General features: G+C 34.3%; 1 long non-coding RNA gene across 6 annotated transcripts in view; it reads right to left on the reverse strand.

Annotated features, from left to right (window-relative positions):
• LOC141521460 (uncharacterized) overlaps positions 1–17,019 on the reverse strand; it is a 67,964-nt gene that overhangs the window by 25,373 nt on the left and 25,572 nt on the right. For 4 of the 6 annotated variants that reach the window (XR_012477947.1, XR_012477948.1, XR_012477943.1 and 1 more), the window contains exons 3-4: positions 6,069–6,156; positions 5,445–5,568 (exon numbers count right to left, since the gene is read on the reverse strand). This is a non-coding gene — a long non-coding RNA (uncharacterized LOC141521460). The remainder of the gene's footprint in view (positions 1–5,444; positions 5,569–6,068; positions 6,157–17,019) is intronic. The other 2 variants (XR_012477946.1, XR_012477944.1) reach the window with 2 other exon arrangements.

Genomic DNA, 17,019 nt, shown 5'->3' on the forward strand with positions numbered 1-17,019 from the left:
ATTTGCAAGCATATAATTCCCTCCCCACACCAGTTTGACAAATATGGTCTTGTATCACCAGCATGTAGCAGTGTTTTAAAATATAGCAGATATTTTATACATCAAAAAAAATAGCTGATTCTATTTGCCTTGAAAATGAACAAGAGAGAAATGCAATTAAAGGAAATTTTTATTCTCCCTCTTCTTTTTCCTCCTTTTAGACTCTGTTTTCCAATTCTTAAAATAACATCTGCCCTAGTCAATTTCTAGTGCATAAGCAAGTTTTCAATGATAAAATATTTTGAATATTTGAAGAGTTATGAAATTTTACTCTCCATTCCTTTATTAATTAATAGACTCATTTCCTGAAGAAAATGTTTGTTTCCATAATTTTGGTGAAAACAAATGTATTCTGTGGAGCTGTCCAGATTACCAATTTTTTTTTTTCCTCAAAAAGTTTCAACACATTACTTTCTATGGGGGAGCACCCCCTGGTGGAAATGTATGAAAATACTTGAAACATGTTTTGATTATTAAGTTCTAGAGGTAATTAAATGTTTTGACAGTACTTCCTCTGAACAAAACATAATTGGAACTAACATTCTCCTGCTCAAAGGTCCTGAAAAATGATTTCACCTCTACCTAATTATCATTATTCAACAATATTCAGTGTGTGTAGTAAATTGCTAAATGTGTTACAGAGAGATGACCCAGAAATTATGTCTAAATATATGGTGACTTAATTTAGGAAGCATTAATGTCCACTATGGGCAAGGCACTAGGTTTTGGCCTAGGGAATGGAGAAGAAGAAGAAGAAGAAGAAAAAAAAGACTTTAGCCCTGAAGGAGCTTAGATTCTCTGAATCTGAATGTAAAAAGAAAAGAAAATATAAGATTAAGTAGCCTGGATTTGGGGGAGGGGGAGAGGAGAAAAATTCTCAATGAGAACTGAATTTAAGCTGAATCTCAAAAAAACAAAACAAAACAAAAAAGAATTCTGAAAGGCAAACTTGAGGAGAGAGCACATTCCAAGCTTGGAAGACACCACTGAGGTGTGGCAATTGAGGGCCAAGTTCTAGGAACTGCAAATCAACATAAAATGCATCAGGTCCCACAGGCATTGTTATTAGAGGCTTCTTACATAATCTCACTATGGGAAGCACAATACATTTCTATTCCTTTTTCTCTCTCTCTCTGTGCTTTTATGACTTTTAAGCTGAATCAGATCCTCAAAAATAGAAGGAACTATGATGATTTCTTAATAATCGAAGAGCCAGGAAAATGACTAATGAATCCAATAGAGGAGTTGGTAAGTATGGAATTATGACAATTCTGCTTTATGTAAAACCTCCTATTCTAGAGGTCAAAGACTCATTCTCCATAAGGTGATTATGCCTACACAGGCTGTTCTCACTTTAAAAAAGTTCACATTAAGCAAATTCTACATTAGGAAGATAATTTTTCTTATGTTGAAAGTTAAACGGTAGCTTCTGGGTGGTGCAATGGATTGAGCACTTGCTTTGGAGTCAGAAGGATCTCAGTTTAAATCTGGCCTCAGACACTGGCCACTTATTAACTGTGTTATCCTGGGCAAGTTGATTAATCCCAATTCCCTTGAAAAAATAATAATAAAAAAAGAAAAAATGGAACCAAATACTTGAAGCTTTTAAACAGTTCAAAGACTAAGCTGGGGATATTATTGGTTGCTACCCTCACATAAGGTAGCTACTGCCCCAAATCTCATAGTTTCATAAAGAAAGTTGAGTGGCCAACCACAGTGATGCAGGGTAGGTGCAGTGGGTGCAGAAAGGACCACATAATGCGAATCTATGTTAACTTTACAGAATTTTGAATACTTTTTTTTCATTAAGTTTTCCTTTTATGCCATAATTCTGCTAATTGTTATAGTATAATATGCAATATGTCTGTATTTCATGATATTTTATGGTTTTTGTGAAGGAATCATATAGTAAGTCCTGTCTAAGGTAAATAAGCACCTTCATTATAGTTGATACCCATATGCCCTAATACCCACTGTAATGTCTGGCGTCTAGTTATCCCTAACTAAATACTTAGGCTGATTAATTGATTATATTTTAAATTAGTAATTTGGAATGTAGAATCATAGTCTATGGTTTTCAATCAGTATTGAGCTATTCTCTCTCTATGGTGCCAATCCTGAAAAGATTGACTATTGATTGACAGAGTACCAATAATTACCATACCATGTATCTATCTTAAAACAAAAAGATATCTGTCTATTGCAGAACCAGAAAAAAATCTATTGCTGCTGTCACCACTTCTATTATAAACTTAGAATGCTACTTGACCCAATGCCCTGTTCCTTTATCCTTTCAAAATGGAGCATTAGAGTACTGATAAATAAAATATCTAAATGAATCTATGGTTCACTTGATTTCTTTGGAAGAAAACTATTAGTCAAAGACTAGCTGGACTGAGGTAAAACTACCAATTTTTGTTGCCTATTACTACAATAGATTTCTGGTAGTTCAGAGGAGGAAGTCTTTGAGGAAAAAAGGCTAACAACAAAATTCTATTCATCACTTGCTTGCCTTCACCCCCAAAGATGACTTTGGTCTTCACCCTTTATTTTATGTACTCTACGTCACCAACCCAAGGACTGAGTATAGACTGATTAGAAAGTAATATCTTCCCCCTGTGCCTAGTTTATATGCCTGTCACCTTAATTTGAACAAGAATTTGAGACAAAATAGTAGAATACAAGGTCATGGAGGTACAATACTTGGCTGATTCCTCAAAGACCAATCGCATAAAGGACCAAAGACTGCTGTACTTATCACCACAGTGTGAAGCTATGTCTGTTGACACATTTCTAATAGAGAACATGGAGACTTCTTGCCTTTCCCCCTAGATAAATACCAGAGAGACCAATCCTTTGGGAACAGATGATTACTTATTTTACCCATCTATAATACTCTCCTTGCTTGTAAATTTATTAGTGGTTATCTTAAATTCTTTCACTCATCTATTCTGAATTATATGTCAGTCCTCCAAATTATGGATTCTTCTTCTTCCCTTCCTCCCCCAATCATACTTTCATATCTTAAGTTGTGGTACCTAACTGAAATGATTTCTTTTCTTGCTCAAATAGTTCCATTCCTTTGAGGTTTAGTTCCAGTTCTATGTGCTTTTTGGGCCTGCACTGAAATTCTGGTCCACATATGATTGCTTTCTGTTCTAAAAACCGATTGTACTTATTGGTACTTACTACCAATCATTTTGACACAATGATATAGTCTTTTATTATTTTCTGGTCTTATATGCTTCCATTCATTCATTCATAGACATTTATCCAGTTCCCAGTAAGTACTGCACTGTGCTAGGAGCTGAGGGTGATAAAATGATAAATAAAATTTGGCTGTTATTCTTGTCTTCTCAAGGAGATTATGAGTTCCTTTAAGGACAGAGAGTCATATTTCTTTTGTATATCCCTTAGCACCTGACACTATGTTGGGTGCACAGTAAATGGCAATAAACATTCATTATTTGGAATTGAATTTTAAGACAGGTGGTGACAAATTTTACTGTTGGAAGAAAAGTGAGTGAGTCTGTGTGTGTGTGTGTGTGTGTGTGTGTGTGTGTGTGTGTGTGTGTGTGTTATTTAATGAAAGGTTGGCATTTAGTGGTAGACCTTCAATACATGTAATTTCGAAGGTATATGCTTATTCCCAACATTTGTTATAGTAACTTTTTTCAAATACCATGAAAAAGCATTTTTCAATGTCAGTTTTTGTATATACTTGGGCTTGTACAGCTGCTTTTCCCATTTAGATTTATTAGCCATTTCTTCATGTAGCATGCCAGAGAATGTGATGATAGTATCCAAATATTGTAGTTCTACTATCATTAATGGAAAGAAGTATTTGTAATAGAACTTTGATTGATATTTTCCATTTTTCATCTGCTCTGTAGTCTCCTTAGCATTTCAATCATAAATGCTCATGGAATAACCTAGCTTCATTTAATCTCTCCTTAAATTTTGTAAAAATATGTATTTTTCATTTTCCTGCTCTTTCCTCTTTTATGAGGTAATTCTGGATATAATTCTCTATTATTTTACTTCATATGATTTTTTAAATCAATTTTTATTTTACACTCTCATATCTATGAATTTCAAGAAAGAAATAGAATGTTTGTTGGCTGAAATGATTTCTAAATTATTTTCATCTCCTCATTGTAGTGATTGATTTACATTGGCTAAACTTCTTAAGGTAATGGAATAATCCATGTTAATGTCTTTTCTTTTATTCATTTTCCATTCTTTATGAATAGCTTGTTTACATTTTTATGAAAATAATAATACTAGTAAAACTTTATTCAACACTTTAAATATATTATCTGGTTTTATGTTTACAACAAACCTGTGATAGTAAATACTATTATTTGTACCATTGAGAAAAGAAGGAACTAAGGTTAAGTAACTTAACTAGGATCACATAACTAGTAAATATCTATGATAGGTGGGTGTGAGTAGGCTGCTATATATATTTACTTGAAGAACTGGTTGAGGGAACATAGTTAAAGGCCATCCTGAGAGAGAAATAGGAGGAAAAATGTGTTGACCTAGTCATATAACAAAAGAGAGGAATTATGATAGATAGCTCAAATTCTCAATTGTTATCATTAAAGGAAGAAGAAGCATAAGGATATCCCACTGACTCCATAGTGTCTTTACATTTTTGAGATCTTAAGAAATTCTTTTCCTTTCCCTAAATTGGATGTACTCATTGTGGAAGACATATGAAAAGATCTAGAGAGGAGATGTAGAAGCTGCTAAGAAAGAAAAGAGGTTTTATTCTCTTTGCCATTGGAGGGAGTACCTTCATAGATCTAATCACAGATGCATCAACATTCCAAAGCATAAGAAGAAAATAAGGGGGTTTAAACTATCTCAGGAGAGATTTGAGAAAGATTAAAAACTCAATTGAGTGGGGGATGGGGGGAGATGGTATGTAGCCTTTTTTACTGTCATAGAACAAAATTCCTTTGTTCCTCTTAGGTTGTTACTGAGGGAATTTTAGATTCTTTTCTCTGTGGATCCTTTTAGAGGAGACTGGAAGATTTTAGGTAAAGCATGCCTAGAGGCAAAAGCATAGACTAAATGATATCTGGGAGGTTGTTCCAGTTCTACTTCTAAAGATTTGATGTTTTTATGGAGAAATTCTGATGAGAAAGCAATTTACACTTTTTTTCTTTCCTTCCTTCCTTCCTTCCTTCCTTCCTTCCTTCCTTCCTTCCTTCCTTCCTTCCTTCCTTCCTTCCTTCCTTTTTTCTTTCCTTCCTCTATCTCCCTCTCCCTCTCCCTCTCTCTCTCTCTCTCTCTCTCTCTCTCTCTCTCTCTCTCTCTCCAGATTCATTCTAGTAAACACAGAACTTTGACTTGTTCCATTTCTGACCTGGGTTGCTCTCACTTTTCTTACCAACCTGGTGCCTTCTCTTGCTTCTCCTTCCTGGGGACTCACCATATTGATATTGCAGGGATTCCTGATGGACATAGTCCATTGCAACATAGAACTCCATATCTGAAGTAATCCACCAACCCAACATCCTAGGAAACAGAAATTTTACTTATGTGCCACCATGCCAAGAGTTTAAGTTCTTTTCTTAAAAAAAAAATCCCTATCCCCATGTTTTTTATTCAAGAGTTATTTTGGTATTTGTACATTTACATTTTATGCCCTTCCTTAACAACCCCTCCAAAGAAAATTATTTCTCTATGTATATACATAAATGAATGTATATATAGATATAGATATGTGTGTATATATATATATATCTGTGTATTTCTCTTTTTTAAAATCCACAACCTCTCCCACTCTGGTAAAATGATGAGCTGGGTGTCATTACTAGTCAGTCTGATTAAGGTGTCATTTCTTCTCTTCATTTATATTTGTTTTTTGGAGGAGATCCCCCCTCCCCACTTCCTTTGGTGTTTGTTTTTTTTCTTTCATTTAAAAAAAAAGTCATGAATCATGGTACGATTTACAACCTCTCTCAAGGGAGATAGGCAACTCTAATGAGTGAACAGCCTGCAAGTGTAATTAATACCTGCCAGACTTTCCAATGTGTGCACTGCATATATTCTATGGATGGGAGGATGATGAAGTTGGAACACACCTGCAGGCATCTCTGTATCCTGCTGAATTAAAAGGGATGAGAGTTATGGACAAGGAGGGTACAGCACTATGGTATTATGGAAGGAAAAGACTGAAAGAGGCATTAGACTTGGCAGAAGAAATTTAGGGGCAAAGGGAAAGACAGGGAAGACAGGCAGGGTTCACTCTGGAGGGAGGTGGAGATAGAGATGCCACACTCAGCTGATGGATTACTCCCATTTAAAACACAAAAAGAAGGCAGTTTGCCAGAGCAGTTTTTGTGAGTTTCATTAAAACTCTTCATTCATCTTACTGAAATAAGGTAGTGTTTGTTATGGCAGCAGTTATGTCCCAGTGGGAAAAGTATTATGATACTGAGTGGGTCATCCAAGAAAGGTCAGACATCAGGTGGAAGAGGAGAATGGAGAATGCTTGTGACTGAGGCATTGGCACTCAGGTCATAGCTTCAGCTCTTCTTTTGCCCTCCTTCCCCAGATATAATCAGTTTCAAGGTCTTGCAAAGTCCACTTTCATAGCCTCTCCCTGAAACATTCTCTTCTCTCTCTTCACATGCCACCACATAAAATCATGTCCTCATCAGCTCTCCCTTGGACTATGGCAACAGACTCTTAATTGGCTTCCCTGGCTCCAGTGTCTCTTTCTTCTAATCTCTATTTCCACAAAGCTGCTAAATAATATTTCCAAGGCACAGTTCTGATTATGTAACTCCCTTGCTCAAAATGATTTTTTTAAACTCCTGTTTGGAGTTTTCTTGGTAAAAATACTGGTGTAGTTTGATATTTTCTACTCCAGCTCATTTTACAGATGAGGAAACAGGATTAAGAGACTTGCCCAGGGTCACACAGCTAATAAATATTTGAAGATGAGCCTTTGAGGCTTCCTAACCCCAGGCTCTGTACTAGCTGCCCTCAAAAAACTTTCCTGTCATTCTACTTCTTGCCTTTTGGAAGAAATATGTCTTCTGCCTCTCTCTGCTTTTGCACAGACCAAACTGCATTCCTTCCTCATTATGGTCCCTTAGAATCTATAGCTTTTCCCACAGCTTGGCTCATAAATGAGTACCATCAGCTATACCAGGTCTACTCTGATCTTCTGTTAATGTGCTCCATCCACATTAATTAATTTGTATTTAGTTTTTATATATTTTTATTAACTTATCTTTTCACTTGCTGCTTCTTCCCTAAACAGCTGCCTCCCTAGGAAGTAGAGAATTCAAGAAGACTCTGAATCCAGTCTCAGATGCTTGATTAATGGATGTGAACCTGAAACCCTCTTAAATACTGTTTGCCTCAATTTCTTCAACTGTAGAGTGGGAATATCAATAATATCCACCTCCCAGGGTCATGTGAGGATAAAATGAATGAAACACTTAGCACATGGTAGATACTAATTTTTTTTTTAATTTCTAAAGAATGCAAACTCCTTGAAGACAGGGGATAAGGTGGTTTTCGTCTTTTTTATCCCCAGTGCCTAGAATTTAATAGGCATTTAATTAACACTTGTGCAATTCATTTCAACTTAATTTAACCAAAGTGTTGAATGCCTCCTATGTGCAAGATATTTGAGTCCAGCAATCTGAAGGGAGTAATCAAATATCCAGAATCTGTGAAATGATAGAAACCTAGTTCAGCCCAAAAGATACAGTAGTCCCACTTTTTTGAAAGGATTATTTATCAGCCTGGATAGTATCACCCATAATAGACTCAGAATATAGCTGCATTACCCACATGTGGCTTTCCTATCATGAGAGATCAAGATATTCAGAAGCTGAAGGAGAAATGAGAATTTGTTGGTATTCTCTTTCATAGTGATTGATTCCTAAGATAACATCATAAGATCCAATACAGAACAATGAGAACCTTCCAGAATTCCTCCTTCTCTAAGCTACTTTAAAAAATCAACACTGTTTTCTAAATGTCTCTAAATGAACATGGCAAAACTACAAAGTACCTGACAATGCAGAAGGAAAAAAAAATGTTTTGAAACTATAAAGAATATGACTGGTCAACCTTTGCAGTGGACCTTATTACATGGAGGGGAGTAGCAGAACTCCTTTCCAGAAGAAGCTAGAAATCATACTCTGTTGATCCATATGTATCACTTTTCATTTCCCTGGAGATGTTATGCCAATCTTTTCTGTGTGCAATACTCACCTTGAGATCCTTCTGACAGTCAGATTATGAAAACTTATGTAGCAATGTTGTAGGTGCTATAAACTGAACAAAATCCCCCACAGCTGTGTGTACATGACTGGCAGTGATGTTGGAAAATGAAGAATGAACTGCATAAATCAAACTCATCTCCAAGCTTTTTGATGGATTCTTTTGTCTGTGTTCTTGAGATACAATGGTTCAGAATTGGTACTAACAGTCAGGCAGTAGCTAACAACAATCACAGATGGTTTATCTGGAACTCACTTGATCTATATCTTATCTGCTGATAAGGTCAAATAGTATTGATTTGAGTATCAAGATACCTCCACACATTGTCACTTTTCTATCAGTTTGTGATATTGTTTTGGTATCCCATATATATGCTTACAAAGGATGAAATATTGATCATGGACTTGGAGCAGGAGAGGATATGAGTGACTATTTACTTCAACTCACACTCATTTAACAAAATTGGGGAAATTAAGCCTCCTTAAGAAGCTGTAAACTGAGATTTGGACCTGGATCCTCTTATTTGTAAAACATCATTGTTTCCCCCAGATCAAAGTATTCTTGGAAATTTATTCTTTTAGAGTCTTCACATACTTTATGTCATCTATTAATGAGAGTCATATTTATTGAGCATCTTCTATTTGGAAGACATTGAATCAAGTGAGGTTGAGTATGTAAAGACAAAGAAAACACTACAATTGACTTCTAGGGGATTCTAATATAGTAGGAGGAAGAGAAGAAATGAACCTGTATTAGGCAATATATGATAAATACCATGAAATATCATAGGAGTGCAGAAAAGAGAGAATAAATCCAGTGGGGGAAAAATGACCATGTTGGGCAGCTGATTGAGTTTGTTATATGTACTTATCAGTTTTGTAAGGTGGCTGCATATTAAGGAAAACTAGAAATGAATTTCTATCTTTTGTACTAAATAAATCCAGAGGATAAAAATAAAGTGCTGTTTTGATCATCTTCCACAGATCTTTCTTGTTTTAACTTTTATAAATTCTGATAATGTTTTGATGTAACACCATAGAGATAACTATTATGGGGTAACCAGGATTTTGCCTAAGGGTTATTAAATGTAAAGGGTTTCTGTCATTATTTATCCATTAGAAACAAAACTACCAAGTATAATTGCTTGAAATAGAAAGTCATCTTATGCTCTACATCCCCACACCCCTCCCTACCCAACCATGTTCACATGGAGATAATCTCTGTGTTCTGACCCTAAAATGATGTTCAGGATGTCAATACTACACTTTCCAACCGAATCTATCTTAAAACAATTGTCCTGAGACAATATTTGGTGTTAATTGCCCTGAAACACATTTTGAGAAAATTGCCCTAGGCTCAAATATTGCTAGTCCAAGTTTTGTGCAAGCCTTATCAACTTTCTTCCTTTCTTGATGACTGTGGTACAAATAAATTACCAAAAGACAGAAAGGTGAATCAGAAGCAAGGAGTCTTGACAATAATTATACTAAATAGTTTTACTTATTAATAAATTATATGTATATATAAATTACTAGTTAACTAAAACAGATAAATCCAACAATAACATTAGAACACTGTAATTAGGTAATTTACTGAGATTGAACTCAGCCTTAAAATGTCAAAATGTTAAAAACATCAAGTGGTTAATTATAAATTCAGTGTTGGTTATAATAATATAATAATTAAAAATCACTAGCCCTGATATCACCACTGTTACATTTCCCATAACCCTTAAATTACTCTATTTAAGTTTCTTCTTTGACCAAATTCAGATCTGGCTACTAAAATATATTTATCTTGCTGGTCCAGACTAGTACTCAACTCATTTTTTTAAACCAGACAATGAGTAATACTGGGAACATATGTAAGCAAGATCCATTGCCAATTCTAAATCCTGTTTTAACTAATGACTCCTAGTCTTTTCATCAAGGAATTTAGCAAATCAAAAGTAAATTGGCTTCTCTTATACTTTATAGTAAAAATTCCAGTATATAGTAATATGACTTAAAGTCAGGTTCCAAAAAAAAAAGAAATGTTGAGTTATCTAGATAATTTACCAATTAGAAAATGATATGCTAGAGCTAGAAGGCACCTTCTTGAGGTCAATTGATCCAATTCCTTTACTTGACAGATGAGAAAAATTGATATCCAAAGAGGGGAAGCAAATTTTTAATGCTAAAAATTAGTTTAGTTTCTAATAATTGGACTTAGACCTCTTGACTCTAGATCCAATACTTAGTGTATCAAAGCTGGAAAAATTTCCAAAAGGCTTCTAGTTTAATTTGTTCCTAAACAAGAATTTTCTCTACAATATTATTGACAAATATTCCTGTTGCCTCCACTTAAAGATCTTTAATGATGGTGAACCTTTTACCTCCTTGGGCAGTTTATATCACCTTTGATTAATTTTAATTTTCACAATTTTTTCCTTACATCAAAAAAAGAAATCAACAAATCAAAAGAAGTAAATTGCCTTCTTTTATACTTTATAGTAAAATTCCATTATATAGTAATATGACTTAAAGTTAGGTTCCCAAAATAGAAAAAAAAAAGAAAAGTAAAGTAAGTTATTTTTTTTTTCTGCAATACCTCTTTGCTTGCTCGTTCTAGAACCAAATACAGCAAGTCCACCATAGTTTTTTTTTTTTTAGTTTTTGCGAGGCAATGGGGTTAAGTGGCTTGCCCAAGGTTACACAGCTAGGTAATTATTAAGTGTCTGAGGCTGGATTTGAACTCAGGTACTCCTGATTCCAGGGCTGGTGCTCTATCCACTGTGCCACCTAGCCACCCCCACCATAGTCTTTTACAATCCTCCAGAATCCCCCCCCCCCCTTAATCAAAATATTCACAGCTTTCCTCTTTTCTATTAGACCATATTTTCATTCAAGGCTTGAATGATGCAAGTCAATTATACAGAGTAGCTCAAGCTTCAAAGCCCATTTGATTTGAGACTCACCTCATTAGTGTACAATGATTAATCATTCAGTCTTCTTCACCTGTATGAGGGACAGAGTTGGTGGGAGCTAATATATTCTAATCTTCTGACTTCCAGGTATGAGAGAGAAAATACAAAGCTCTATTCTCTCTTCGGGTCCTTGAAGGGAGGGTGATGCTTGGGAAGAAGATAACATAACAATTTCTATCATATCAGCTTTTCCCAAAAGATTTTCTCCATCTTCAGTGACCTGAAGAGAGGCTGTAACCTTGTGACTTCTCTTTCAGAGCAAGAAGTCAAAAGAGTTGGATGAATTTCTTCTTTTTAATTTTCAAGAACTCTGCCCTTCATGAAAACATAGAAAATTGAGTAATTAATTTCTACCAATGAAGAGAGTTTGAAATTAATAGGTTTGAATCACAGAAGTCTATTTCTAACAAAAAAGAGATGGGAAAACAGAAACTCAAATATAATACCTCAATATTTTGACTCCTATATTCACTACTGATGGCACCTTCCATTAGTTGAATCTACTTTCAATTTAGAGCTTATATTTCTAGGCATCAAACAAAACTGAGGAAACCCAGGGAGTTTTATGCACCAAAATCAAATCATAGAATTATAGACTTTATTGAAAACTCCATTTAAAGAAGAAGAAATGGGAGTGTAAGGACCTTGATATGATTTGTCCATGATTACAAAGCTAGTTAATATTTCCGTAGACCATGACTACTCCCATTCCATTAATCTTATTTTGACTCATTATGGGGTGACAATTCTAGTTGGAGTATTAATACAGCATAGTATTTATAGTGATCCAAATGTGGAAGGAGCTGCAATGGGAGGTAGGGAGTTTACCCTTAGGTATAATTTGGACTCTGATTTCAGAGGTCCTTTTGCTATAGTATTTTTTTTTGTTATTAGAATTTGTTTTCTTCACCTCATATCAATACAACACCTTAAGATATCTTTGTTCCAGAATACTTAGATCCCATTCATCTACAATTCCTATTTGAGCTCAAAAAATAAAAGTCATTCTTGTCATAAATCAATAGGAAAAAATATTTCATATCATAGTGATTAGAATGACAGTAGTTTCTCCAGCAGTTGGTGAAAGGACAAATCCCTGTGAAATGGGTTTTCAGCAGGACTGAATTAATCTAATAGCTGTCTCTAAACATAGATTAGTATTTATCAAATCAAAAACTTTTTTTGCAAATTTTTGATTCTGAAAGTATAATTATGTCAAAGAATCTAGAAACCACAATAACATATAACAGAAAGCTTTCATTAGATAGTAATTATTTAAAAACCCAGAAAATCCCCCATAATAGTTTGTATTCTCCTAATCCATTCCAACTATGCCACCCAGCTTCTTAAAATGCCTATATAAAGAATATATATATATATATATATAGATAGATAGATAGATAGATAGATAGATAGAGATATATAGATATATAATTTAAATCTGCTATCTTGGTAAGTCTGCTAAGTATGGAACTTGTAATCATGGCAAGAAAGTAGTGGGGATCTATCAAAATATCTAGGGAAGCAATAATAAAAATAACTGGAACACTCCAAGGATGATAGATAATATAGTGAATATTAACTATGAAATGTAAGCTTCCAGTTCTTGTCCACAGAAGCTTTCACTCTTAATTCATTGTAAAGAAAAGTCACAGATCAGTGATATTTTCCCCCAAATCATGTGTTTGTCCACTACAAATTTAGTGAGACACACACTCCCTCTCACCTTCCCTAGCTCTGTCTTAATTCCATACTCACTGAAGCATTCTAATCAGGTTTTGCCTGCCTTCAGAGAGAAGAGGTAGAACATGTAGAAAGTGATAACTAGAAAAACTGACGTGTGTAGCTTCTGTTTTAAAATGAATTCTGCCAACTAATGCTCTTATCTCTGTCTGGTCTAGTTGTGATTGGTGTGCTGAAGGTGACTAGAACCTGATTACTCTGGATTACTACATTTGTAAAAGGCTCTTATTCCATTTATCTACCTCAAGGGGGAAAAGGTCTTGATGTATTCAGCCCATACAGTACCATCAAGCAGAGTTAGAAAGTTTGGTGTAGGGTAGATAGATTATGACTGTACCAAGCACTAACTTCATCTGTCAAAACTAAAATCAACACCAAAATTCCAGGTAGTTATGATATCATATATTCTATTATTATATTCATACCAAACTGGCAGATTCACATTAGAGCTTTACTATCCTGTGCATTAAATATATGGAATTATCTGTGCATTAATCTATAGCATTATTTGTGCATGTATTCAAATATCTCATGGTCCATTCTGATGCCAGTTCCATATAGATGGATAATTAGATAGATGTAGGTATAGGCACATATAGATAAAGATTAGTTCTAGATATAGATAAAGATAGAGACAGAGACAGGGAATAAATGAATTATATATGTACAATGGTTTTTTGTTCCTGTTTTTGTAGGTTAATTTCATAGTTGAAATGAGGAAGTGACTTTAATGAAATTTTCAATGCAGGTAAAATAATGATGAGAAAAGAAAAAAGTAATTATGAGTTGTAGTATATATATATAACCTTTATTATATTGCTCTCTCTTTCAATTGGAAGTGGGGGGATAATGTGGAACTCAGAACCTTAGAAAAATGATTGTTGAAAATTATCTTTAGAAATAGCTGGAAAATGAATAAATTAATTTTAAAAATGAGTTGCAATAAGAAGTTTTTATTTGTATTAAGATCTGCTATTTCTTTTTCTTCAAGTCTGACTTCACCAATTCATAATTATACTTGTTTGTATAATATTCAATAATCACTTATTAAACTCCTACATGTACTAAACTTTACACTGTACTAAACACCAGAAATAAAGAGACATAAGATGAAATAGTACATGCATGCAAACATGGAGACCTATAATATACACACATATGCAAGATAAATGGAGGACAGCAGAGACTATAAATAATTGAGAGAATAAAAGTTAGTGTTGGGGTGGTTCATCTTCCAGGTCTCCTGTAGTGACAATTGAGTGAAGGGAAACTCACTATTTCATGAAGCAGACTATTCCATTTTTTTTTACAGTTTCTATTATTAAGAAGTTCCTTATCAGACTAAATTTGTGCCCTCTATCTTATATCTACTACCCCTTATTTTAATTACTAAATACTGAAAAAATAAATGAGTATGATTAATATAAGATAATAAATATAGTGAAATTTTCAGATACATATCTAGAGTAGCTATGAATGAATTTTGGTTTTATGTTACTTCAGCAAAATTAAGTTTTTACATTATGATCAATCAAGCAGTGGGAGCAGATTGGAGAAATTGTTTTCCCTTCACAATAAGACAGGCTTTCTGTGAACCCACATAATCTGAATCCTTGAGGGGTGACAGTGGACTTTTCAACCTGATAAACCACATGCCTGGGAGAATAGAGAGAATCACAGTAAAAAATAAAAGATATAGTTTATAGTGGGCTGGGCTTTCCTTTCAAGTATGAGTTGTACTAGATGACTGCTGAGATCCTTAACAACTGAAATTCCTGTGTTTCTGTGATTCAGTAATTCTCCCTCACCATCCCACCTTGAGAATTGTACATCAAAAGATCATTGGAAGGAATGAAGAGTAATGAAAGAATAATGAAAGAGGGCAAGGGAACATTATTTTAAATATTTTCTGACTATATGAACTCAGGCAAATCTTTTAAAGTTTCTGAATTCATATAAAGTGAAGTATGTAGACTATGTAGCTCTAAGGTTTCTTTTATTTCTAAATTTTATGATATGTCCCTCTGACTTGGAAATATCTCAAGATGGTAGAAGTTGTGTTCCTTTTTGTTGAACCACAAGTCCTGGCTTGGTAGCAGTGTGATGGAAGGTTAAATATATTACTCTTGCAAAAGGTGGGAATGGAAATTAGTAGAAGAAACAAAATAATTATTTTGCATGTTGGAAATTCAAGAAAGAAACAATTAAACAGAAGTAGGATCTCTCACATTTATAGTCTAGGAGCCCGAACAGTACTTTTATTGTTGGTTTTTCTTACTCTTTAGGCCTCTCTTTCCCTTCTATTTGTTGTCAGATTGTTTTACCTTTGTGTGACTTTTTTTTTATTCTGAGATCTCACTGCTTTACAGTTTTAAAATTCCTGGGCCTGCTGTCTAAAAAGCTCATCAGAACTTTGGAAAGAAAGAATCCAGGGATTATTAGTCTTTATTTTTTTCTGTCATGGATCCCTTTAAGCTGTCTGATGAAGCCTATGGGCTCCTTCTCAGAATAATGTTTTAAATGTACAATATAAAAATACATAGAAATAAATGCAAAGGAAATCAATCATATTGAAATACAATATTTAAAAGCATCCCAGACCTGAAAGACAGAATTCCTGTTATAATCCCATTTCCATCTCCTTTTGTGAGCATGTTTGTAGGAAGTTTTTGGGGCTTTGAATTAATGTTCAACTTGCCCATGCAAAAAGTGATGCATGAGGTAAATTTTCTTCAGAGTCTTCAATGTGCATATTATTCACATTTGTTTTATATGTTTGGTTAATATTCATGCCTGTTTACAATGAGCATTCATCTTGGTTTTTATTATTATATTTTGGTATTTCAATGAATCTGTGATCTCACTGATATGGGTACTTCTTCCAGATCTAGGTCTTTTCTTTCAGTCCTCTAATATCAAATCAGACTATTGTCAATTGTCAAAACATCCAAATTCAATCCTATACTTTGGGCTTGCTATAATTTTACTATGTTCATTACTGTGATTACTACCATTACTTATGATTTTACTATGTACAAGGCACTGGTGATACAAGATGAAAAATGACACAGTCTTTGCTGTCAAGGAGTTTACAATCTAATAGACAGGAAAAGATATGTATATAAATTCAAAGTAGAATTTGACAGCATAAAGGTAAGACAAATTAGCTTGAAGAAAACTTGAGGAGGCAGAAATTATTTCTCCTGAAGGGTCAGGTCCCAAAACTTAGAAGACTAGTTTTGTTTTTTAAAAATGGTGAACAATCTCATTTATTGTTCTTGTAGGGAACATGGTCAGGCCAAAAATAATGGGAGCAGTCTTTGTAAAATCATATAATAGTCTTTTAAATGTCTGAAGATATCTATCATGTCCTTTTTTTCAGGCTTTTTTTTTTTGTAAGGCAAATGGGGTTAAAATGGCTTGCCTAAGGCCACACAGCTAGGTAATTATTAAGTGTCTGAGACCGGATTTGAACCCAGGTACCCCTGACTCCAGGGCCAGTGCTTTATCCACTATGCCACTTAGCCGTCCCTATCATGTCTTTTGAATCATTTTTTCCCTTTTTTATCCTTTTCTTTCTTTTGAAAAAGATCATTCCCTACAATGTTTCATATGACTCCCATATTAGTTCATTCTCCTAATTTTTGTCCATTTTCCTTATTATTTACTTTTTCAATGTGTGTTTTTTAATACTTTGCTTTTAAGTCTCCCTTCTTCTTGGAAGGGTCTCAGATTTTCCTTTCCTTTATAAACATCTTGGCTTCCCAATAGTTTTTAGTTTTCCTACTACTCTTAATACTTCCCTTTGTTTTTGTTGTTTAAGGTCATATATATGACATTCAATGAATTGAGAACTAGACAAGTCAGGAATTTGGGAGCTTGCATATGGCCTCATTAACTCAATAGCTGAGTGACATGGGTAGAACATGTAACTTATATTGACTTTATGTCCTCATATGTAGAATGGATGTAATAACAGCACCTACCTCATAGGGACATCATAAAAATCAAAA

This window comes from Macrotis lagotis, chromosome 1 (assembly GCF_037893015.1).
Source record: "Macrotis lagotis isolate mMagLag1 chromosome 1, bilby.v1.9.chrom.fasta, whole genome shotgun sequence".
Lineage (NCBI taxonomy): Eukaryota > Metazoa > Chordata > Mammalia > Peramelemorphia > Peramelidae > Macrotis > Macrotis lagotis.